Genomic DNA, 12,936 nt, shown 5'->3' on the forward strand with positions numbered 1-12,936 from the left:
ATGCCATGACAAAATGATTTCTTCAGAGGGGATACACCAAAACTGTTATCAGAAAAGCTAAATTTGAAGTTAGAAACCAGAAGAGAGTGGATCTTCTGGCTAACGAACATGTAGAATCAGTCAACATTGACGACAAGATTAGATTCATAACCATCTTCAGCAGACAAGCTCAACAAGTGAGGCAGAGTCTGAACAAAGTTTGGCAAGTGCTTTCTACTGATAGAGTTCTAGCTTCACAAGTGGAAGCATACCCTCAGATCACGTACAGAAAGGCAAAATCTTTAAAAGACACCGTTTGCAGGACACTGGAAGCATCCAATGTTAAGAAATCAGATATAAAGGGTTTTTTCACATGCCGTAATTGCAAAGCATGCAAATACAGCAAGAATTGCAAACAGTGCAAAATATCACCATCTTGCAAACCCTTTATAATTCAGAAACACCTGTCCTGCAATAAAGATCATGTAGTGTATGCCCTCCAATGTCCTTGTGAGAAGACATATATAGGAAGCACATTACATAAAGCCAAAAAGCGGGTACTTGAACATCTTAGAGCCATAAGAAACGGTGACAAACAGTACCCAATGGCTAGACATTTTCAGACATTCCACAACAGAGATGAAAGATTATTATCTTTTGTGGTCCTGGATTCAGTCAATGCTAATATAAGAGGAGGAAACCGTGTACAAGATTTAAGACGCTTGGAATCAAGGTTAATCATTCAATATCGAACAATGGCTCCTGGGGGCACAATTGTGACGAGGATTTATCAGTACATTTGGGTTGACCTCCTTTCTTAATCTACTTTAATTTGAATTTTAAATATTTTCAATGCCAACATCTTGCTGTAATCCTGTTTCCCCTTCTCTGTATTTTTAACCAGACTCAGATAACATGTGTCGTCAGGGATTTGTATGTATTAAACTTTTTATCAATACTATATAGGTATCTAGAGGAACCAATTTAACGTTGCCTTTTTCAATCAACATTTAGAGAAGAAATTATATATGTCTGTTGCTTCGCACCATTGTGTTTATGTATATTTGTTTGTCTTTGCTTTAATTTTATGGAAACATAAGAACAATTTTTGTTTTTGTTTAGATCACAGGTCAGATTGATTAGAAAACAGTTATGAAAAGGAAGGAGTTCTGTTCATTATTATTGAAGACCAGCCAGTTTTCATCTGACACTTTCTACACATATTCATTTAATTAGAAAAGAAGCTCCGCAGTAGAGACTTCAGAGAAGATGGTAGAAATCTGTATGTGAATTTATTTTTTATAAATGTATATCTTCATTAATCTTGAGGTTATTATTCTAAAGATTAATATAAAGAAAGAAAAAATAGGTGTGTGGGAATATGCCCACTGGGGCAACACACTTTTATTGGTTTTGGTATACATAAGTAATATATTTATATATATTTTCTTCAAAATTGATTGAAATATTTCTACTATCGACTTTCGGATTTCTGTATTGTTAAATGAAAGTTGGGCATGATACCTTGGCACAATACATGCTGAGATAACAGTGTTATGAGGTGAACAATAAAGTTTTTTGTTTAACTTTAGCTTGTGGAAAATATCTTGAACAGCAACAAATATGTTTTCCTATTTTTGATGAACATATGTTATTTTGCATTAATCTAATGGCTATTTGAGTGTTTGTAACTCACCTTAGTCTTTTTTCTATTATTGTCAGTCACATGACTGTTTGTTTACTTAAGCACATCAGCCAAAGACACCTGTACTCATGATCAAGGGGTTGGGCTTTGTACAAAGCCTGAATAAATTACCGCTGCTGCAACACTCCGGTCTTCGGTGTGCTGTTTGGAAAAGGAACCAGCAATTGCTTGGATATCTATATATATATATATATATATATATATATATAACATTTCGTGAGGATTCCCAAATGACACCATATATATATAAAACCAACTGGCGGTTGCCAGTTTCATTTTCTTTTGCCGGTAACTTTGGTGTCATTTGGCAAATCCTCACAAAAAATTTTATAACGTATTTGCCACTCACTTCAGCTGCTGTCTTGAAAATTTCGGGGTGATTCGTCAAGTGGAGGCCGAGAAAAAGGGGAGCCCAAAACACATTTTCCCCATGCACTACGCAGGCCAAACACTTACATACATGCAAACATGCACTGGCAAGTTATTGCTAGGACCTGGGAGAGCGCAGAACAGTGTAACTTTACTTTAGTGGGCTAGTAGACCTCCACTGCCGAGACACAGATAAAAAGGTCTGGTCACAACTACTGGTTAACAAAACATGGTACTCAATCACCAGTGCTTGACATGCTAAGCCCATGTCACAAATGGCATTCATTGTCAAACAATTGACGGCAAGCTTTTGAGCCCCTCCAGGTCGAGGACAGGTCCAGATTAGCGTGCAGCTGGGGCCAAAATAAAAAAGGAACATGCCAGATACCTTTAGTCAGGAATAAGGCTAGGGAAACACAACTCTACATCATGAAGGGGTCATTTCCATCCCAATATAATTCCAAATGTGGGTGTGTAAATGTTATCATTGCCTAAATTCAGATTTTCCTGTACAATGCAATATTGCCTAGCTTTTCTTGAAATCCAGCTTCGGTTATATATAAGTTTTAAGTGTATCAGTATTCATTTATTTGGTTGATAATGTGCGGACAAGGCAACACAAACATTACACATTAATATACAAAAAACTTAAAAACCTTAAAAAATATATATTATATACATTTCAAAGCTCTTTCCATAAAAAGACAGTTCATTCCTATTAAATATGAGAAATAGTCACCTGACACAAACACATCTCTAAAAACCCATGGAGTGCAAAACATTATCATAAGAGATATAAGATGAAAAATTCATATTATAAAAACGTTCTAGTCAATTTATCTAATTGTTCCAATACAATAGATAAGAATTTCCCTATACCATAACATAATATCATAGTCATAAGTAAAATTTGCTTTCAAAAGATCTTGAGTGCAACCAACCTTTAAAATTTAAAAAATCAGTAATAACAAACATTTCCTATCTCTCACAAAAGCTGCACAAAAACGAATAAATGAGCAAGTGTCATTTAATTAGAAAAGAAGAAAAGCAAGTGTCAATGGAGAATGTTTATAAAATGGGCAAAGAGAAATAGCCACACTATCCCAATCCACCACTGTATGAAGGCTGGCGCTTGTCTAAGCCTAACCTTCAATAACCATCTTCCAACATAGGAACTCTGTACAACACACAGATATTTTTGTGACGCACCTCTATAGTATGTTTCCAAAAGAGGGGGCAACTTATTTCTTTTGCCCACATCTTGCGAGATATTCTAGATCACAATTTATAGATTTCTCTCTAACCACACCCTTATTACCTTTCTCAGGTGGCCCACGGATATACAATGGATATCAAACGATGGTGATATATTTAGACTAGCCTTAATATTATGCAGATATGAGCTCAAAGGTGGTATTGAATTTAACTACAAGTAATCATTAATTGACTGCCTCAGGTAGCCATCAGCTGCTTTAACAAGACAGGCCCAATGACTAAGTATGCTTTATATAAATCAGGCCAAACTCAAGTCACAGTGCACTGTTAACAGTGCCATTTAGGAGACTTATCTATCTTTTCCAAATTTTCATTTCAATAACTGACAAACAAAAAATATTTTTTTCCAAGCGTACTTTGCATACAGATTTACTATTTTCGAATTATAGGTTTCTTTAAGACCTTCGACAGATTTATGGCCAAGTTCCAATTCCAGTCTTTGTAAAACACCTGCTATGGCCCTTAACTCCTGTTGTTCTAAGTGTGCATTAAAAAGAAGCTTATATTTAAAAAGAACACCCAAGTACCTATACTTCTTCATCACCTCTAATTGTGCCCCATTTAACCACCACTTCTGGTCAACTTTCCCTATAACACTTTTGCAAAATGCCATCACTTTTGTTTTAGAGACATTTATTGTCAAATTATTCAAACTACAGTATAATGAGAAAGCATCTAATTGCCTTTGAAGGTCTACCGGGGTGAAGTCAAATAAATAAATAAATAAATAAATAAATAAATGTATCTTCTACATAATACAGTGAAGAAATGACCTCCTTACCTATTTTTGGAGGAAAAGAGCGAACCTAGTTCTGAACTGCTGGAGCGTCAGCAATATATATAAAATAAAACAAAGGCGCTAATATGAACCCTTGATGTAAGCCATTGGGAGTATATATCCTCCTTGTTAATGCTCAATTACTTTTCATTTTTATACTTGTCCATGACCCCTCAAGGAGTTGGATTATCAATTTTAACAATCCAATAGGAATATTCCACTTAGCCATTTTTTTCCAAATAATTGTATTGAATGCGGAAGGCACATCGATATATGAAACGCAACGAGACTGGTTTCTTTTAAAGGTAACAGTTTCAATAATAGACACCCGTCAACTGTAGAGCAACCCTTACGAAACCTAATTGCACTATGGGAAGCATCCCCGCATTTAAAATCCACTCTTCCAAGGCATGCAAAAGGTGTTTGGCATAGATTTTACTCAAAATATTCAACAAGGTAGTCATTAGGTGACTCTTGGGAGAATCACGAAGCCCCTTTTTGTAAAGCAGAAGCCTTATACTTCCTTACCAGGATTCCAGTATTTCTTCACCACTTATTATAACCAAAAACACCAGGGTCAAAACCTGCACCCACAGACTAGGACTAAATTTTATTATGTCAGCGGATAGTCCATCTATTCCTTGGGCCCGTGAGCTTTTTAGACTTTTTACTGTTATTTTTACCCCTTTTACTGTGGGAGTCAGAGAAGACTGCTCCTCTGCTGTAATCATACTTTAAACACCAGAAGTGCACTGGCTTATCCATATTGCCATCTTTTACTGTTCATAACTCTGTTATGTACTTAACCCACTCCTTTTCAGCTACTGGGGTTGCTTCTATACTTTTCAAGGACCCCAAGATATCACCCACTGCATCCCACAAACCCTTCATTCTGCCCGTACGAAGAGCCATTATAACCTTCGTCCATGCTGCATCTTTTTTCCAAGTAATTTCCCTTATTCCCTTTCTATACTCTTTCTTATATTGTCTAAATAGAGTCTCCCTATTTACACCACCTACTTTGTAGGTGTCGGCTGAGATTCTTGGAAACAAAAGAGGCGATAACCCATTTTTATAGGTAACTGGTTAGTGGTTTATTTAGATCAGATGTAAAGACATGCTGTTCTCTATTAATTTCTGTCCCACTCTTTTCCTTGTGCTTTCTCTTCTTTTAGACTTAGTTGTGTTGATTTTCCCTTTTTGTCTTCCTTTTCAGTTCGTGGGTCCGCTCCGTCAAGAGCCCTTGAAAAGAACAAAAGCACAGGTAAGTCCTTTATTCTTAATGATGCTCACTGGCTCATTCTTCCTTCTTTATCTACTACTTTCCTTTGCCGCTTTCTTCCTTACCCTTCATTTATTTCTTTTAGGGTAGGGGGTTCCCAAAGTCTGTTTTCTTATAGCTTAAACAACTTTTCCCCAGTTCTTTCTTTCAGTATCTAGGCTGTGGAAAAGATTCCTTCCTCTCGATTTACTCCCTAATAGGGGTTTACTGCCAAGCTTCTATCAATCTCAAATCAAAAGAACCCTAAAATAACAGGAAGGGAAAAAAATACTCTTAAACAAAAAAAAAAACAGCAATTGCCTTTTCCTGAATTTAAGGGGTCTTCTCTGTTGCTGCTTCTGAAAATAAGGTAACTTTAACCCCAGGTTAGTTTGGAAGTTTGAACAAGATTTGAGGATGAGCAAAATTCCTTTTCCCTTTTGCGTTTTCTCCAAAAGGCCCTAGTGCCCTTGCTGAACAAGCGCACAGGAATTTCAGAAGGCAGAAATATCTTCATTTATTGTCTACAATTGTATATTGTAATGACCATATTGGTTTCCATATGGCTGTTTTAAATTGCATTTTATGATGAATTTTTAATGTACGTTTAACCAAGAACAAACTGTGTATATTATAACATATATAAATTTAATTGATACTGATTATTCAGAATTGTGTTTGTTGCTTGGTTTCCTTATCCCTGTATGTGTTGTGTACATTCTGGCGACACAAGGTTCTGAGTGCTAGTGTGATTTATGTACACCTATCTACCCAAAGGGGTGTTTTGCTGACTAAAGTCTTGTTTAGTACCCTTCTGCTTTGGTGTGTGGGTCCCTCTCACTTTTCTTGAGATCTAATACATGTGACAAAGTGCTGTACCGCATATACAATCCTATTGTACTATAAGATCTTCTCTAAAAATATGATTATGTAACATACAATATAATCCGTTTGATGCATTGATGATTTTAATGAAATGAAAATGTTTTGATACCTAACAATAACAAATATCATGAAAATTAAAAAAAAATGATAAAATACACGCACAATGTTATTTTGATTAAGGATATGTTGTCCTGACAGATTAATGGGTTTTTTAATATTGTATACTTGGCCCTAGGTTTCCTTTCCTCCTTTTATTGTTTTCCCTACAGATAGCAAGTGGCATCTTTGTATGTAGGGGTCCCTATTTTTTCCAAAATATCACCTCTCATTAATTACTGTCATATTAAGGCTATACAATAAGGACAACAATTAAGAAGAACCTTACCTTGGATTCCTAATATATTATTATTTTGAAAGTAATCATGCAATATGTGACTAGGGAATTTAGCATTAAAATCACCTTCCAATAGTATTGGGATTTTGGGGAAATTAGCCATAAGTTTTTCCACTAACATTGCCAACTCGTTTAACTGCTTTTCTTCAGACCTGAAATTGTAATAATGAAAACAATTGTGAGAATCTGTAGAAAATATTTCAACATTTACATTATGTTTAACTGAAACTAAAAATGCTAATCCCCCTTGTGGGGCCTCCATAGTGTCCCTTAACTGCATCCACACTATAAGCCATAAAATCATTCATCACATCTTCTTCAGTTTCCCATTTTTCTTGCAAAGCTATTATCAAATAATCAGTATTTTCTAAAAACGACAATAATGATTTCTGATTCCTTTTTAAGACAGATATATTCCAGGACACCAGACAAACACCATCGTCATCATCAGGAGCTCCAAAAAGGAGGTCTTATGGCCACACTTTCAGGATTAATTGCTCCAGCCACTCAATTCCAGTAATATTGACCCTTTACAGCTTTCACATAACCAAAGACTTCCTGTAGCAACCAAAAAAGATATATCATATTTGGTGTAATACAGCAGACCGAAACAGCCATTTATTTGAGCTCTTGTATGTTTTGGTAACAAATTCTAGTTTTTTTATTATTCCATATAAAATAAAAACAAAATATCCAATTAAGGGAAAAATATGATTGGTAATCGAACAAAATCATTTTCACAGCGTCTGTTCTACTCCACTATGAAATAAAGGTGACCATTTTTTACTCTTATCCCCAATGTTATTTGAAACAGCACAGCACCACGTTTGTCAACTTTAACTTCAAACTTTTAATGACATTAATACCCAAATATCTTAGTGAATGAATACACCATTTAATGCAAGATCCAGCAATCATATCTTGTATAAAATTAACATTTAAGGGAGAAAATTCAGTTTTAGAAATACTTAGGGCCTCATTTACATACTTTTGGCACACTGCAGAACAGCATTCTTCCTGCTGCGCTGCCGTGCATCAGAAGAAAAGGGCAGGAATTCCTTGTATCTACAAGATACGGTGCATTCCTGTCCTCCTTCCCTGCGCCAGTGTAGAAACAGCAGCCGTGCGTCAACACAGACACCCCTGCGTCATGTTGCAAGGGTACCTGCATTGTGGGAATGATTGTTTTTGTGCAGGAAGGGACACCTTCCTGCATGAAATCAACCATTGATGGCATTTTCATCTTTCTATGCATGCTCTATTCTGCAGCTCGCATAGAAAGAGGAAAAGAATAGGAGAAATAAAAGTATTTTTCCTCGTTGCGCCACTCAGTAGGAATCTGACGCATCCCCAAGTTTATCATTCCTTGTTAATCTGGGAATGCTTCATATTCCATGGAATGTCCCTTTCATGCAGTGTTCTGAGTGAAAGGGGCACATATTTAGAAAGGCCATGAAAAGCAACACGCAGTGGCTTTGCGTAGCCTTCTAAATACACTGCGGCACACTGTGCCACCTGAGCGTCAAATAGAAAGTGACGCTCTGACGGCACAAAAGTGCTGCATGGGTCTCATAAACGAAGCCCTTAGTGAAGAACCAGATACAATTGAGTACAGTCTAATAATTTCTAAAATATGTGGTAAGGTGATGGAAGAATGACGAAAAAATAATAAAACATCATCTGCATAGACCAATGTCTTTAAATTAACATTTGTGATGTTGTTTAACTAATGAATATTTACGAATTAACCATGGATAGGGTTAATAGATAGCACAAATAAAAGTTGAGAAATTGGGCAACATTGTCTTGGTCCAGTGTGTAATTGAAAAGGATTTGATGTAAAATTGTTAACATATATTCTAGCTCTAGGCTCAACATAAAGAGCTCTAACCAAGGAATTTATCACAAAAATCTAAATGTTTTAAGCATTTGAAAAAAGATCACCACTGAACTTTATCAAAGGCTTTTTTAGCATCTAAATCCCTAAGCACTAGAGGAAAGGTAGATTTAATATTACTGGAAAACACATGGCATATTATACTAGTTTTATGTGATGAAACCCTCCCTTTCATAAATCTAATATAAATCATTATGGATAATTGATGGGAGAATTATTTTAAAGCCTATCTGCTAATATTTGTACATAGCTTTTGTAATCATGGTTAAGAAGAGTAATAGGTCTGTAATTAGTAATATATAATGGGCTTTTATATGGTTTGAGGAGAACAATTCTTAATGCATCCCTATATGACCCAACAACCATAGCTATGTGAGAGAATTTATTATATAAGGGCATGAAAAGTGGGGCTAAAACAGTGGAAAACTTCTTATAACATTCGGCCAGAATACCATCAGGACCTGTGAAGTTTCCATATTTAAGATATTTGACATCTGTAATAAATTCTTGAATAGGAAAGAGTTCTTCCAATGATAATTTCTTTTGCGGAAAGATTCTAGGTAAACCACAGGATAATAAAAAAAGTCAAAATTTTGATCAGACGATACCGAGGAGCTGCTCTACAATTCTTTATAAAAAATAATTGACAATATCCATTGAGTTGGTAAGTAACTTCCTGCTGGTGGACCTTATTGCATGAATTTGGGTTTTTGCTTGTTTAATTCTCAAGTACTCAGCCAAACATTTTCATGATCTATTAGAGACATATCAACATTCATTTACATTAGAAATTTACAGTCCAGCTTTTCTACCTAGGGGTCGATTATGATGTCGGCCAGAAAGGCTCCGAAAGGGATTTGGATTCCGCTAATCTGATTCAGAACCTATGTTTCTGACAGAATAGGACATCTTTTCGAATGACCGATTACGATGCAAGGAAACTGCTCGGGCTATCCGAATCGGTTTTGAATAACATTCTGACAGACCGAGTCGTTCTGAGCCAATTCGTACAGCTCTATGGACACTGTTACCGAACGAGCGATTACGATGACCGATTCGGACAGCCGTTCTGATTCGGTTTGCCTGACACAAAACAGCTGTCACAATCTGACTTCGGGGGCCCATAGCAGGCCCCCCTTCACCCTGACATCTCCGGTTGGGGCTCATGGGGATACCCATGGGACCCCCCTGTTAAACCATGCACAGTGTGGCAGGCAGCATGGGGTGCCCATCACAGGGTGGATGGTTTTCCCCAACAACCCTTTTGTCAATGGGAGCTTGTGTTCTCATTCAGAGTCAATGGGAATCTGTCCGAATGAGGTTGGGAAGCATCGTAATTGGACTTGCAGAACCCGATTTGCTCGGAAACGATTCCGAAAGCGATTTGGTCAGGTGAGTTTCCTAACGAGATCGTAATGGCCCCTAAGTATTCTATTAAATTCATATCTCAATTTTTGCAACTTAAGTTTTCAATTATTATTTCTTGAAGTTATGAAAAGCTTCCCATATTTAGCAAAATCTTTGATAGGTCTGCAATAGTCTTATTAAAAGTTGTATTTTCATTAGCCATAATTGATATACTCTGAATAAATGCTTTAAAAACATCCCAAACTATAATTTGGAAAGTATCTGAAGTTTTATTGTTAACTAAGAAGTTCATAAAATTACTAAGGAGAAGTAGTTTGTTGTTCCCATTTAAAACCATGGCTACATTAATTCTCCACTTAGCGAGAAGTAATGTGTGATTAAATGAGATGAAAGCATGGTCCGAAATGTTAATTGTTTCAATTTCAGAGCTGGTAATTGAATTACATAAAATACGGGAACAAACAAGATAATCAATTCTAGAAAAGACCGAGTAGGAATTCGAAAAAAAGGTAAAGGCTTTACTAGTAGGATTATGTGATCTCCAAATATTAAGTAATCTAGAAGTAGTAAAAAAAGATTGAACTAATGAAAAAGCTTTAGAAGGTTTAAATTTCACTGTGAGAAATCTGTCTGATAATGAATTACTAATTAAGATACAATCGCCACCTACAATAAGAGGTATATTGTTAATTGGATTATTTCCGTTGTAGTTTGGTTCCAAAAAACTAATAGATACAAATAAACTAAATATGTGGAAAATAAATGTATATATTTTAGCTTGAACAAATAAATCCGTCTGCATCACTATGGTGTTGGAGACCTCTAGCATTTCATTCCTTTCCAAAACATATGGCCACTCTACGTTTGAATCTAGTAGCATTAGAGGAAACAATATTACCAATCCACCTATGTTCATAAAAGATAAAATTATGTCATCAATATGAGCTTCCTGTAAATAACTAACATCAGCCTTATTTGTATGTTAGTATTCAGAAAGTTCCCTCCTCTTGACTGGATGATTCAAACTATTAATGAAACAATTTTAGCAATATATTTACTGCCCATAGCTACTATCCACTGAAAGCACAAAGCACAATTTCTGGGAATAAACCGTATTGCCAACAAACAACCACAAACCCCATGACAAAATACATGAATAAATAAAGACAAGACAGAAAACATAAAGATTAGTCCATAGGGAGACCAAAGTAGATATAGTTGGATACAGAAGCGTATTCCAAGGATGATAAACTAGATTACCTGTTTCACTACAGAGAAAGAACAAATATGCAGGTGAAAAAACATTAGTGGTAACACAGCATGGGATATACCAGATAAGTCTTCAAAATCATGAAAAAGTCATTAGAGCATGTGCATTAAAGACTAGATGCAAGCTATGTTAAAACATGTAATTCTTCTGAATCTTTGGAATCCTTTGGGATGGGTACATTGAGATTCAAGTATGAGCTGAGTTCAAAAGGAGATGTAAAAGACTTGTTCATATTCCCTTTCCAAATCGTCATTGTTGCAGAGTCAAATAGGCCATATTAATAGCCTGCATCTTAGAGACATTGCGTGAGGAGTGAAAACTCTTTATTAGCATCCACAGTTTCTTTAGCATAGTCTTGATGCATAAAGATTTTGTATCAATCCACTAGAAGTGAAGGAATTTATCTAACTGCTTTGCAAATTTGAATAAGATGATGATGTAATATTTTGAAAATCATCTGCCTAGGCTTAACATCATTAGGTTTGCATCGGGAAGGCAAACGATGCACCATATGGATTTCACACTTGTCTCTGAACTTTAAGTGTAATTGCTGGGTAAAAGGCTCTCCATATGAATTTCATAATTCTAACCTTCAATGTTTTCTGGCAAGTTGAAAACTCAGAGATTATATTGCCTATTTCTGTTTTCTAGGTCATCTATGATATTGTGCATGGGTGTAACCAGTTTAACAATAGGAGAAAGATGGTTTAATATCTTTCTATTATCGTTAATTTTAAGTTTGTAATCTGATGTTCTTGTTGACAGTCCTAATGATAGAATCAGTATTGAAATGCATTGTCTGAAGCTCTTCTAGATTTTTTTGGGCGAAGAGGGTTTGTGAGTTCCACTGCTTTAAACATAGCAGGAGGTTATTCATTTGTAAACTGGTAATTTCTAGAAACAGCCATTTTACAAAACTTTGTAATGCAAATTAAAGTGAGAAAATCAGATAAATAATGCTGAAGTATTAAAAAACACAGTGGTTATAATAGCAAACGGACTCAGTATTTTCACACAAGAGAAGTAAAAAACCTCAAGATGGCCTAGTGCAAATTAAATAACTGATTCCTGATAACAATGAGGCAGTGTCACAAGAAGGAGCCTGTACTGCAGCTATAATGGACTCTGGGAGGTGTTTAAGTCAAGGCCACACCTCAATTTATAGTACGTTATAAAGAGGTACAGATTATTGTGATAAGATCCCTTCCAGGGGTTGAGGAGGTCCAGTCACGTTGGACTCTACAAATAGACTCAAAAAGTTCAGAGACTTCAAAACAAGCCTCAGTAAGTAAAACCTCCACCTTCAAACGTTGTGATGTGCCCCTAGAAACTGTGGAAAAAGACTCCCTCTATCGTTAAAACATCAGTGTGGTAAGGGGCAGAGCTTCAAAGAAGAGCAGCCCTCTTGGCACTCTGGTGCTCTGAATCCAATTTCATTCTGAAACGAAGTTGTACCTCTCAATTTCAGCTGTTGTTATTGTTCCAGACATGGGATGGCCTCATGCTTCTTCCAATTTACTTTATACCAGGAAAGGGAAACAACCTTTACAACACGATCATTATACCGCAATAAATTTACAACACGGTCGTTACAAAGACCGCGTTGTTAGTACGCGATGCATTTACATCGCAAGTCTTTACAACGACTTCCACTAGGGGGCGCTGAGGTATTGGAAATGAATTCCAACAGCTTCCCTACTGTTGCGCAAATTGGAGTAGGAATAGTAAATAATACTATTCCTAAGTCCAGCGCGC

General features: G+C 36.1%; 1 long non-coding RNA gene across 2 annotated transcripts in view; it reads left to right on the plus strand.

The window, feature by feature from the left end:
• LOC146856144 (uncharacterized) overlaps positions 1 to 12,936 on the plus strand; it is a 228,039-nt gene that overhangs the window by 127,777 nt on the left and 87,326 nt on the right. For both annotated transcript variants that reach the window (XR_014980908.1, XR_014980909.1), the window contains exon 3: positions 5,323 to 5,370. This is a non-coding gene — a long non-coding RNA (uncharacterized LOC146856144). The remainder of the gene's footprint in view (positions 1 to 5,322; positions 5,371 to 12,936) is intronic.

Source organism: Triturus cristatus, chromosome 4_1 (genome assembly GCF_964204655.1).
Source record: "Triturus cristatus chromosome 4_1, aTriCri1.1, whole genome shotgun sequence".
Taxonomy (NCBI): Eukaryota; Metazoa; Chordata; class Amphibia; order Caudata; family Salamandridae; genus Triturus; species Triturus cristatus.